Genomic DNA, 9,285 nt, shown 5'->3' with positions numbered 1-9,285 from the left:
GAACGTTACGCTCGGGCACGGTTATTCTTCCATAGAATTAGGAGAGCTATGGTCGAAACCAAAGACCTCTTAAGGATTTCGCTCAATCATCCAACGAAGAACCTAGTTCTAGTATAGTAAACCCAACCATCCCAACTAATAATTTCAAACTTAAACCCTCCCTGTTGCAACTAGTGCAACAGAGACAATTCGTAGGTCTCGCTATTAAGAACCCAAACCAACATTTAAAAATCTTTCTCCAATTAGAAGACACTTTTAAAACCAATGGAGCTTCTCCTGAGGCAATCCGTTTCAGATTATTCCCTTTTTCTCTCAGAGATAAAGCCCTATCATGGTTACATTCCCTTCCACCCAATTCCATTACGACTTGGGATAACCTTAGAAGAGTATTCCTTGCTAGATACTTTCCCCCTAGTAAGGCCGCGGTTCTTCAAAACCACATAACTAGATTTACCCAGAACCAAGGAGAATCGTTGTTCGAAGCTTGGGAGAGATAAAAAGAGCTGTTAAGAGCATGCCCACATCATGGTTTAGAAAATTAGATAATCATTCAGACCTTCTATAATGGACTTAACTATAACACTAAGATGACCATCGACGCTGCCGCAGGCGGTGCTCTGATGAACAAACCTTATCCTGAAGCTAGCACCCTCATCGAAGATATGGCTCAAATCCATCAATCATGGAGATTCGAACGAGCGACGGTTGAGAATAAGGAAGTCCAAGGAGGAGTGCATGAACTAAGCTCTATAGACATGATGCAAGCTAAAATGGACACATTAGCCCTCAAGGTCGAGCATATGTGCATAACCCCGAATACTATAGCCGCTGTTTCGTCAGATTGTGAGATATGTGGAACCAAAGGACACCAATATGCAGAATGCAGTCTATTAAACGAAACCCAATCTGAGCAAGTGAACTACACCCAAGGAAACCCATATTCGAATACCTATAACCCTGGATGGAGGAATCACCCAAACTTCTCCTATAAGAACAATAACCCTATCCAAAATAATGCACCTCCGAGACCAGGTTACCAAGCCCCAAGATCAAATAAACCTATGCAACCTGTACCACCAAAGCCGAGCCTTGAGAAAATTATGGAAAATTTTATCACTGCTCACACCCAACAAAACAAAGAGTTCATGAACCAAAACATTCATGTTACCGAACTGATTACCCAGTTAGGATCCAAGGTTGACCAAATAGTTACTCATACCAAGATGCTTGAAACCTATATCTCTCAAGTAGCTTTAAACCAAGGCCCCCAAACCACACCTGGAGGACAGTTCCTCGGACAACCTCAACAGAATCCGAGAGGGCAAGCCAATGCCATTACCCTACGAAATGGGAACGCTTATGATGAGCCACCAAACCCAAGATTGAGTGAACCCAAAATTTCTAAGGAATATACCGAACCCACGGACGAAGTAAAGGAACCAGAGGAATCTGGAAACCGGGAAGGTCAAGAAAAAGGAGAAAAACCTGAAGATAAAACTTACGTATCACCCCCGCCATATAAACCACCTATACCATATCCGCAAAGACTCAAACAAACCCAGATCAATAACCAATATCAGAAATTTATTAATGTTATAGAAAAACTTCACGTAGAAATCCCTTTCATAGAAGCCATTACCCAAATACCTTCTTATGCCAAGTTTCTCAAAGACATCCTTACCAACAAACGTAGACTAGACGATCTGAAACCCCTGGAATGCAAATCCATTTCTGAGAATAAGTTAGCCAAAAAAGATAAAGATCCTGGAAATTTCTCCATTCCTTGTCTTTTGGGAAGTCATGTCATCGAAAAAGCTTTTCTAGACTTAGGAGCTAGTGTGACCTTAATGCCTTTAGCAGTTTGTGAGAGGTTAACCTTAGGAGAATTACAACCTACTAAGATGTCACTTTAGTTAGCCGATAGATCTGTTAAGTATCCGATAGGCATTTTAGAAGATGTCCCTGTTAGGATAGGTCAGGTATTTATCCCTACTGATTTTGTTGTCATGGACATCAAAGAGGATAATGATATACAAATCCTTCTAGGTAGACCGTTCTTATCATATGCAGGAGCCATAATAGATGTCAAGAGAGGAAAGTTGACCTTTGAGGTAGGTGACGAGAAAATAGAATTTATACTTTCAAAATTTCTTATGGCATCTGTGATGGGAGACGCATGTTATGCCTTAGATATCATTGATGAATGCGTTAGAGAATTAGAACAAGAAGAAATCATAAAAACGATTAAGTTGCCATCAACTCTCATACTGGAAGATGATGACTTTAAGAAACCCTATATCGATGATAACCTTTACGATTTTTTATCCCTTACCCCAGATCTTATGCCATGCCCTAAGAAACCAACCTTAGAACTTAAGGAACTGCCTAAGAACCTGAGATATGAGTTCCTCGATGAAGAGATGTACCGCCCTGTCATAGTCAGTGCTACCTTGAGCCAAGAGGAAACAGACAAACTTTTAGATGTTTTACGAAGATATCCCTCAGCCTTAGGATATAATATCTCTAACTTGAAAGGTATAAGCCCATCCGTATGCATGCATCGGATTTCGCTTGAAGAAGATTCAAAACCCTCTAGAGAACATCAGAGAAGAATAAACCCTATAATGAGTGATGTTGTTAAAAAAGAAGTTCTTAAGTTAATTGAGGCAGGTATAATATACCAAAATCTCGGATAGTAAGTGGGTGAGCCCTGTGCATGTAGTACCTAAAAAGGGAGGCATCACAGTCGTGCAAAACGATAAAGGCGAACATGTAGCAAAACGGGTAGAAGGAGGATGGCGGATGTGTATAGAATATAGAAAATTAAATAAAGCAACCAGGAAGGATCATTTCCTTTTACCATTTATAGACCAGATGTTGGAGCGTCTAGCCAGACACTCTTACTTCTGCTATCTAGATGGATACTCTGGATTCTTCCAAATACCTATCCACCCTGAAGATCAAGAAAAAACTACCTTTACATGCCCTTATGGAACTTTTGCCTACAGACGAATGCGATTCGGTCTCTGTAACGCCCCAGCTACTTTCCAATAATGCATGATGTCAATCTTTGCAGATTACCTAGATGGTATCATGGAAGTTTTTATGGATGATTTCTCGGTTTGCGGATTTAATTTCCAAAATTGTCTTGCCAACCTTGAAAAAATCCTGGAGAGATACGTGGAGGTGAACCTCGTGCTAAACTGGGAAATGTGTCATTTCATGGTGACCGAAGGAATTGTTTTAGGAAATATAGTTTCCGAAAAACGTATAAAGGTAGATAGAGCTAAAATAGAAGTTATAGAGAACCTAAAACCACCAAAAACCATCAGAGAAGTCCGAAGTTTTCTTGGACATGCTGGATTCTACCGACGTTTTATCAAGGACTTCTCCAAAATAACAAAACCTTTAACTGGCCTTTTAATGAAAGATGCTGAATTCATTTTCGATGGAAAATGTAATGAAGCATTTAATCTTTTATAACAAGCATTAATATCTGCACCTATTATGAAACCCCCTGATTGGTCAGAACCTTTTGAGATAATGTGCGACACTAGTGATTATGTCGTTGGAGTCGTTCTAGGACAAAGGAAAGATAAAAAATTACATGCCATTTATTATGCCAGTAGAACCCTAGACACTGCCCAACTCAACTACGCAATAACTGAAAAGGAATTACTCTCTATAGTTTTCGCTATAGACAAATTTAGATTCTATCTAGTAGGAGCCAAAATTATAGTTTACACCGATCATGCTGCCATTCATTACCTATTAAGTTAAAAAGATGCCAAGCCCAGGTTACTCCGATGGATTCTGTTACTACAAGAGTTTGATTTAGATATAAGAGATAAAAAAGGCACTGAAAATGTAGTAGTCGATCACCTTTCTAGGCTAGAAAACCTAAAACCAGACTTAGTACCCATAAATGATGACTTTGTCTATGATAGACTGAAAGCTAGACTAAAAACCATTGAAGATGATAGCCTAGGCCCTCATGAGCACTTCCAAAAATCCTTAGCAGTAAGTAACGTACCATGGTATGCAAACTTTGTTAATTACCTAGCTGCTGATATCGCACCCCCTGATCTTGACTACCACCGCAAGAAGAAGTTCTTCAACGATGTGGGAAACTTTCATTGGGACGAACCGCTCCTTTTCAAAAGGGGTAAAGATGGCATTTTTCGCCGTTGCGTTCCAGAAGAGGAGGTAAAAAGTAAAATTGAGCATTGTCACTCTACACCATATGGTGGACATGCGAGCACCTCTAAGACATACGCCAAGATTCTTCAAGCTGGCCTATTCTGGCTTACCATGTGGCGTGATGTCCATGCTTGCATTTTCAAATGTGATAGATGCCAACGCACTGGAAACATTTCAAGGTGTGACGAAATGCCTCTAAGAAACATTCAGGAAGTAGAACTCTTTGACGTATGGGGTATAGATTTCATGGGACCTTTCCCACCATCCTTAGGAAACATGTATATCTTAGTAGTTGTGGACTACGTGTCTAAGTGGATTGAAGCTATAGCTGCACCCACAAACGACACTAGGGTGGTGATCAAGCTATTTAAGAACTATATATTCCCTAGATTTGGAACACCCCATTTAGTCATAAGCGATGGAGGATCACACTTCATATCGAGAATATTTGATAAACTTTTAAGAAAATATGGAGTTAGGCATAGAGTAGCAACACCATACCATCCACAGACTAGTGGCCAAGTAGAAGTATCCAATAGGGAGATAAAACAAATCTTAGAAAAAAACAGTTTGAATATCTAGGAGAGACTGGTCTCAGAAGCTTCAAGAAGCATTACGGGCCTATAAAACCGCTTTCAAAACCCCCATAGGAACTACTCCCTACCAACTAGTCTATGGAAAATCCTGTCACTTACCTTTTGAATTAGAGCATAAGGCCTATTGGGCCATTAAAACTTTGAATTTAGACTACCTTACCGCTGGTGAAAAGCTTATCCTTGACATTCACAAACTAGAAGAATTCAGACAATCTGCCTACGAGAATGCCAAGATATACAAAGAGAGAACAAAAGTCTGACACGACAAAAGAATAATAAAGAAAGATTTCAATATAGGCGACCCTGTTCTCTTGTTTAACTCTAGGTTACGACTCTTCCCAGGGAAGCTGCGCTCAAGATGGACTGGCCCTTTTGAAGTATCCAAGATCCTGAGATCCGGAGCCGTAGAAATCAAGAACGAGACTCGTAGTCCATTCGTTGTAAATGGACAAAGACTGAAGCTTTACGAAGGAGGAGACATTCCAGCAGGCTACTCAAGCCACACACTGATTGATCCACCAATCCCTACTACAGGTGTATAACTTCCGATCGTCAAGCTAATGACGTTAAACAAGCGTTGCGTGGGAGGCAACCCATCGTTTTCTTACCTTGTTTTATTTTTTGCATTTACTTTATTTCATTTTTATTTTTTATTTTTTATCATATCTTCACCGAGACTAAATATTTGAATGGTTTGTATTTTCAGGATCCCTTTTCCTAACTTTTACAGGATGTAGGACTTCGACGATATGCACGTAGCCTATAGAGATGACACTCGGAGAGAGCGCTACATAGCTCTTTACCAGCGCCCTATGGAACCCACACGTTATCCATATCAGCACTGCATGGAAGCCCTGGGTATCGAGCCGAGTATCCGATTTCTGAGCCAACAGCTCCATTGGGACGAGTTCGCTGACGATCTGAGCAACACCTATAGGAACTTGACATTGGAGTTCCTCAGTTCATTTGATTATGACCCTTACTCTTGACCGGATGGGTATGCTGCTTTCAGGCTCTTTGGAGTTGAGTACTCTTTCAGCCAGAAAGAGTTCGGTGACCTATTAGGCTTCCAGACCACCCCTGACGCTATCCCTGAGACACCGATGGGATACTTTCTGGGGAAGGAAGTGGAAAAGTTATGGAGTGACATCTCGGGTGGATGGAGCCAGGATCTTTCTACTCAGTTATCCCAGGCTATACATAACCCTGCTTTTAGATACTTCCAGATGATACTGGCACATTCCTTCCTAGGAAGACCAGATGCTGAGACGTTACTAAGTGATGAGGAGATCTTCCTATTGTTTTTTGCATCCCAGTGCCGTCCAGTGGCATGTGGGAACTTTCTGTTATGTGGCCTCAACGGTGTTTCTAGATCGTCCGAAGGAGTCATTCATGTAGGAGGAATCATCACACAGATTGCCATCGCCCTAGGTCTATCTCGCAAGCTGTTACATCTCCGGACCTACTCTGGGTTCACTACCATGGACATCGACTTTTTCTTGACTAGTGGGTTGATAAGGAGATCCTCGTTCAACCCAAGACAGTTCAGACTGCTGATCGATAGCGAGGCGATTCATTATTTTACACTGCCTGATCCTATGATGACTAGTGTGCATGACCCAACAAGCTAGAGTTATGCCTTGGAGGGTCATGGAGAGACTATCGAGGAGCCGAGATCACCACCTATTGCTGAGTATGCGCCTACACCGCCTTCTCCCAGGATCACTGTATTCTCTAACAATTTATCACTGCAGACCCCAGACATCCGCACCAAGATTGCAGAGTGTCGTAGAGAGATCGCCGGGCTTAGGCAGGAGGTAGCCGACCTTACCTTACAGATGGGAGTATCTTATCTCACACATGCTACCGAGGCTGACTGTTTATACCAGGAGATCGCAGAGCTTAGGCAGGAGATAGCCATGCTCCGTGGATCTACTCAGGAAGACGAACCCCCTACTATTTGATTTTACCATCTCATTTTACTTTGTCTCATTTATGCTTATATTTCTTGCATTTACCTAACTTATTTTATATCATTGTATTTGGGATATTTTCTTAACTATGTCAGCACGTTAATATTAATATTTCTATATGTATGATTTATGTTTGTTTATTATATTTATATTTTTTATTATAGTTTAAATATATTAATTGTTTATTTATTTATGAGTCTAATGTTTGAATTTTTTTTTTATAAAATTATGCAAGCCTTATGTCAATAGGAAAATACAATGCAAACGCTATCGGGACCCCCCCCCCCCAAACCGAAAAGAGAACGAGAAGCCCAAGCTAAATGAACAAAATCCGGCCCAGCCAAATTTAGCCTTGTGGCGCCCGCCATAGACCATGTGGCGCCCGCCACAGCGTCTGTATAAGCTCGGGGAAAACTCCAATTTTTCACCATTTTCATACCTTCAAACCTCAAAAACCCATTTTTTCACCTTGCAAAAAAGCCCTTGAACCCCACAAAAGCTCCCACCTTTCTCATCTTCACACCACACAAATCATTTTCCCGACTTCCATTTTCATTTTCATCCGTCAAATCTCATAAAAATCACCCCTCTTTACATAACCATCTTCATCTTCTTCATCCCATTCCAAGAGCCGAAAAATGGAGTTCAATGGATTTATTCTTCGAGGAGGGAAACCGGGAGATAGGCAAAGGAAGATTATCAAACGGTTGCAAAATCGGGAGATCCTCCCGACAAGGTATGTTGATGAAAATTGTCTTTAAACTTTGGGTATCTACCATAGCATTTTTTATTTATTAGATAATTTAGGTTTGCATACTATCTTTTCAATCAAAGAACCTACATTTGAGCGATTGAGAATCGAATTTTTAAGTTCTTTAATCTATATTGTCAATCCTAACACTGCTAGCACATTTGGTACTGTCTGATTTAGAATGTTTTCTATTGAATATGAATTCAGTATCGACGAACTAGCAAGCCTGTTAGGTATTCCTCATGGGGACGATGCTATTTGTGAGGCCCCTTTGGATTCAGATTGGTCGGTTGAGGTGTTTTCCTTCTGGGAGCGATTATCAAACACTTCAATAAATTCTTTTGAAGGAATTCTTGCGTCGACCATCCATAACCCGGCCATCAGAGTTTTTAGATAGCTGTTGGCATGTACTAATTTTGGTCGGGAGAATCCAAATAAGGTCAATGCTCGAGAGCTTCTATTTTTGCAAGGAAGCCTCACAAATAGAATAATTAATTAGGTCCAGTTTATGCTCGCTCATATGGCTTTAACTCTTAATAAAGCGGGACCGATTGTTTTCAGAGGACTCATTACGTCTATTGCTTGAGCGCTTAACCTGAACAATGAGATAGCTACCCTAGATCCCTTAGCTCCTCGCACAATCAACCTAAAATTTCTGAGAGATATGAAATTGTGCCGATTGAGAAGAGAAGGAGGCCATGTGCTTATGGTTCATGGTGTAGCTATCCCATCTGTTGTTTTACCATGCACTAGACGTCCTAATGTACGTGATAAAAGGAATTGGACCTATGTTTTAGATGCTCCACCTGTTTTGGGTCCTCTTCCTCCTAATGTTCCTGATGAGGAGGGACACGACACTGATGAAGAATATGATCGGCGAGAGCGATCTCCCGTAACTCATGTGTCCCCCCATCACCCTTCACCACCACACACAGCACCCTCTTCTTCATCTTTTGCAGGTTCTTCTCCTGGATTTTATATTATAGAGGAGATGTGACGTGACCACATGGCTAGAGAGCAAAGGCGTGATGACCTACTCTCTACCATCCAACAACAACTGGCGGATAACATGAGCTTCATGCAAGAATCGCAGCGGAGGACAGATAGATCCTATGAGACTGTTGTATAGTTCCTACTTACGATTACAAACCAGCGAGCCCGTCAGCAGCAATACCATCATCAACATATTGCGCTTATCGAAGCCACTCAGGGCTACATTTAAAGCAACCTTCGAGAGGTGAGGACTGCCCAGGATGCCTTACAGGCCAGGATGGATCAGAGAGACTGTCGTCGTACCCGATCCCGTCGTCCACCTCAGGATGGCGAAGGCACCAGTGGTTAGCAGTAGGATATCAGGTGACTCTCCCCTTATCTTATTTTGAAACATTGGGGACAATGTTCGATTTAAGTGTGGGAGGAGACTTTATCGCTTTTATTTGCTATTTTCAGTTAGTTTGTTTATTTTTCTTTGCTGTTTTTAGATAGTTTGTTTATTTTTATTGCCTTTTAGTTGTTTATTTTATTTTGCTTTTAGTTTAAGTGTTTTAGATAATGCATGAGTCTGACGAGTCACCGGTATAGTGTATCTTTAGTACAGTCTAATCTCCCCATTCCTTTAGCCCTACCAAAAATTTTTTGCAAAAGAAAACGGTGTTATTCTGAAAGTTTTTGGGTTTTAAGACGGGTTTGAGTAAGGATGTGGTGACTTGGGAGAACTTTTTGAAACATTAATATTGTTTTAGCACCATAGACGTCATGAATATAG

The 9,285-nt window shown here is 41.0% G+C and overlaps 1 non-coding gene across 1 annotated transcript; it reads right to left on the bottom strand.

Moving 5' to 3' along the window:
• Positions 1–425: 425 nt before the first annotated feature.
• LOC127116223 (small nucleolar RNA R71) lies at positions 426–532 on the bottom strand. The gene has a single exon (XR_007801194.1). It is a non-coding gene; the product is annotated as a small nucleolar RNA R71 (small nucleolar RNA).
• Between the last annotated feature and the right edge of the window lie 8,753 nt (positions 533–9,285).

The sequence above is a fragment of the Lathyrus oleraceus genome, chromosome 1 (assembly GCF_024323335.1).
Source record: "Lathyrus oleraceus cultivar Zhongwan6 chromosome 1, CAAS_Psat_ZW6_1.0, whole genome shotgun sequence".
NCBI lineage: Eukaryota > Viridiplantae > Streptophyta > Magnoliopsida > Fabales > Fabaceae > Lathyrus > Lathyrus oleraceus.
Note: the sequence above shows the minus strand (reverse complement) of the source record. Positions and strands in the feature narration are given on the sequence as shown.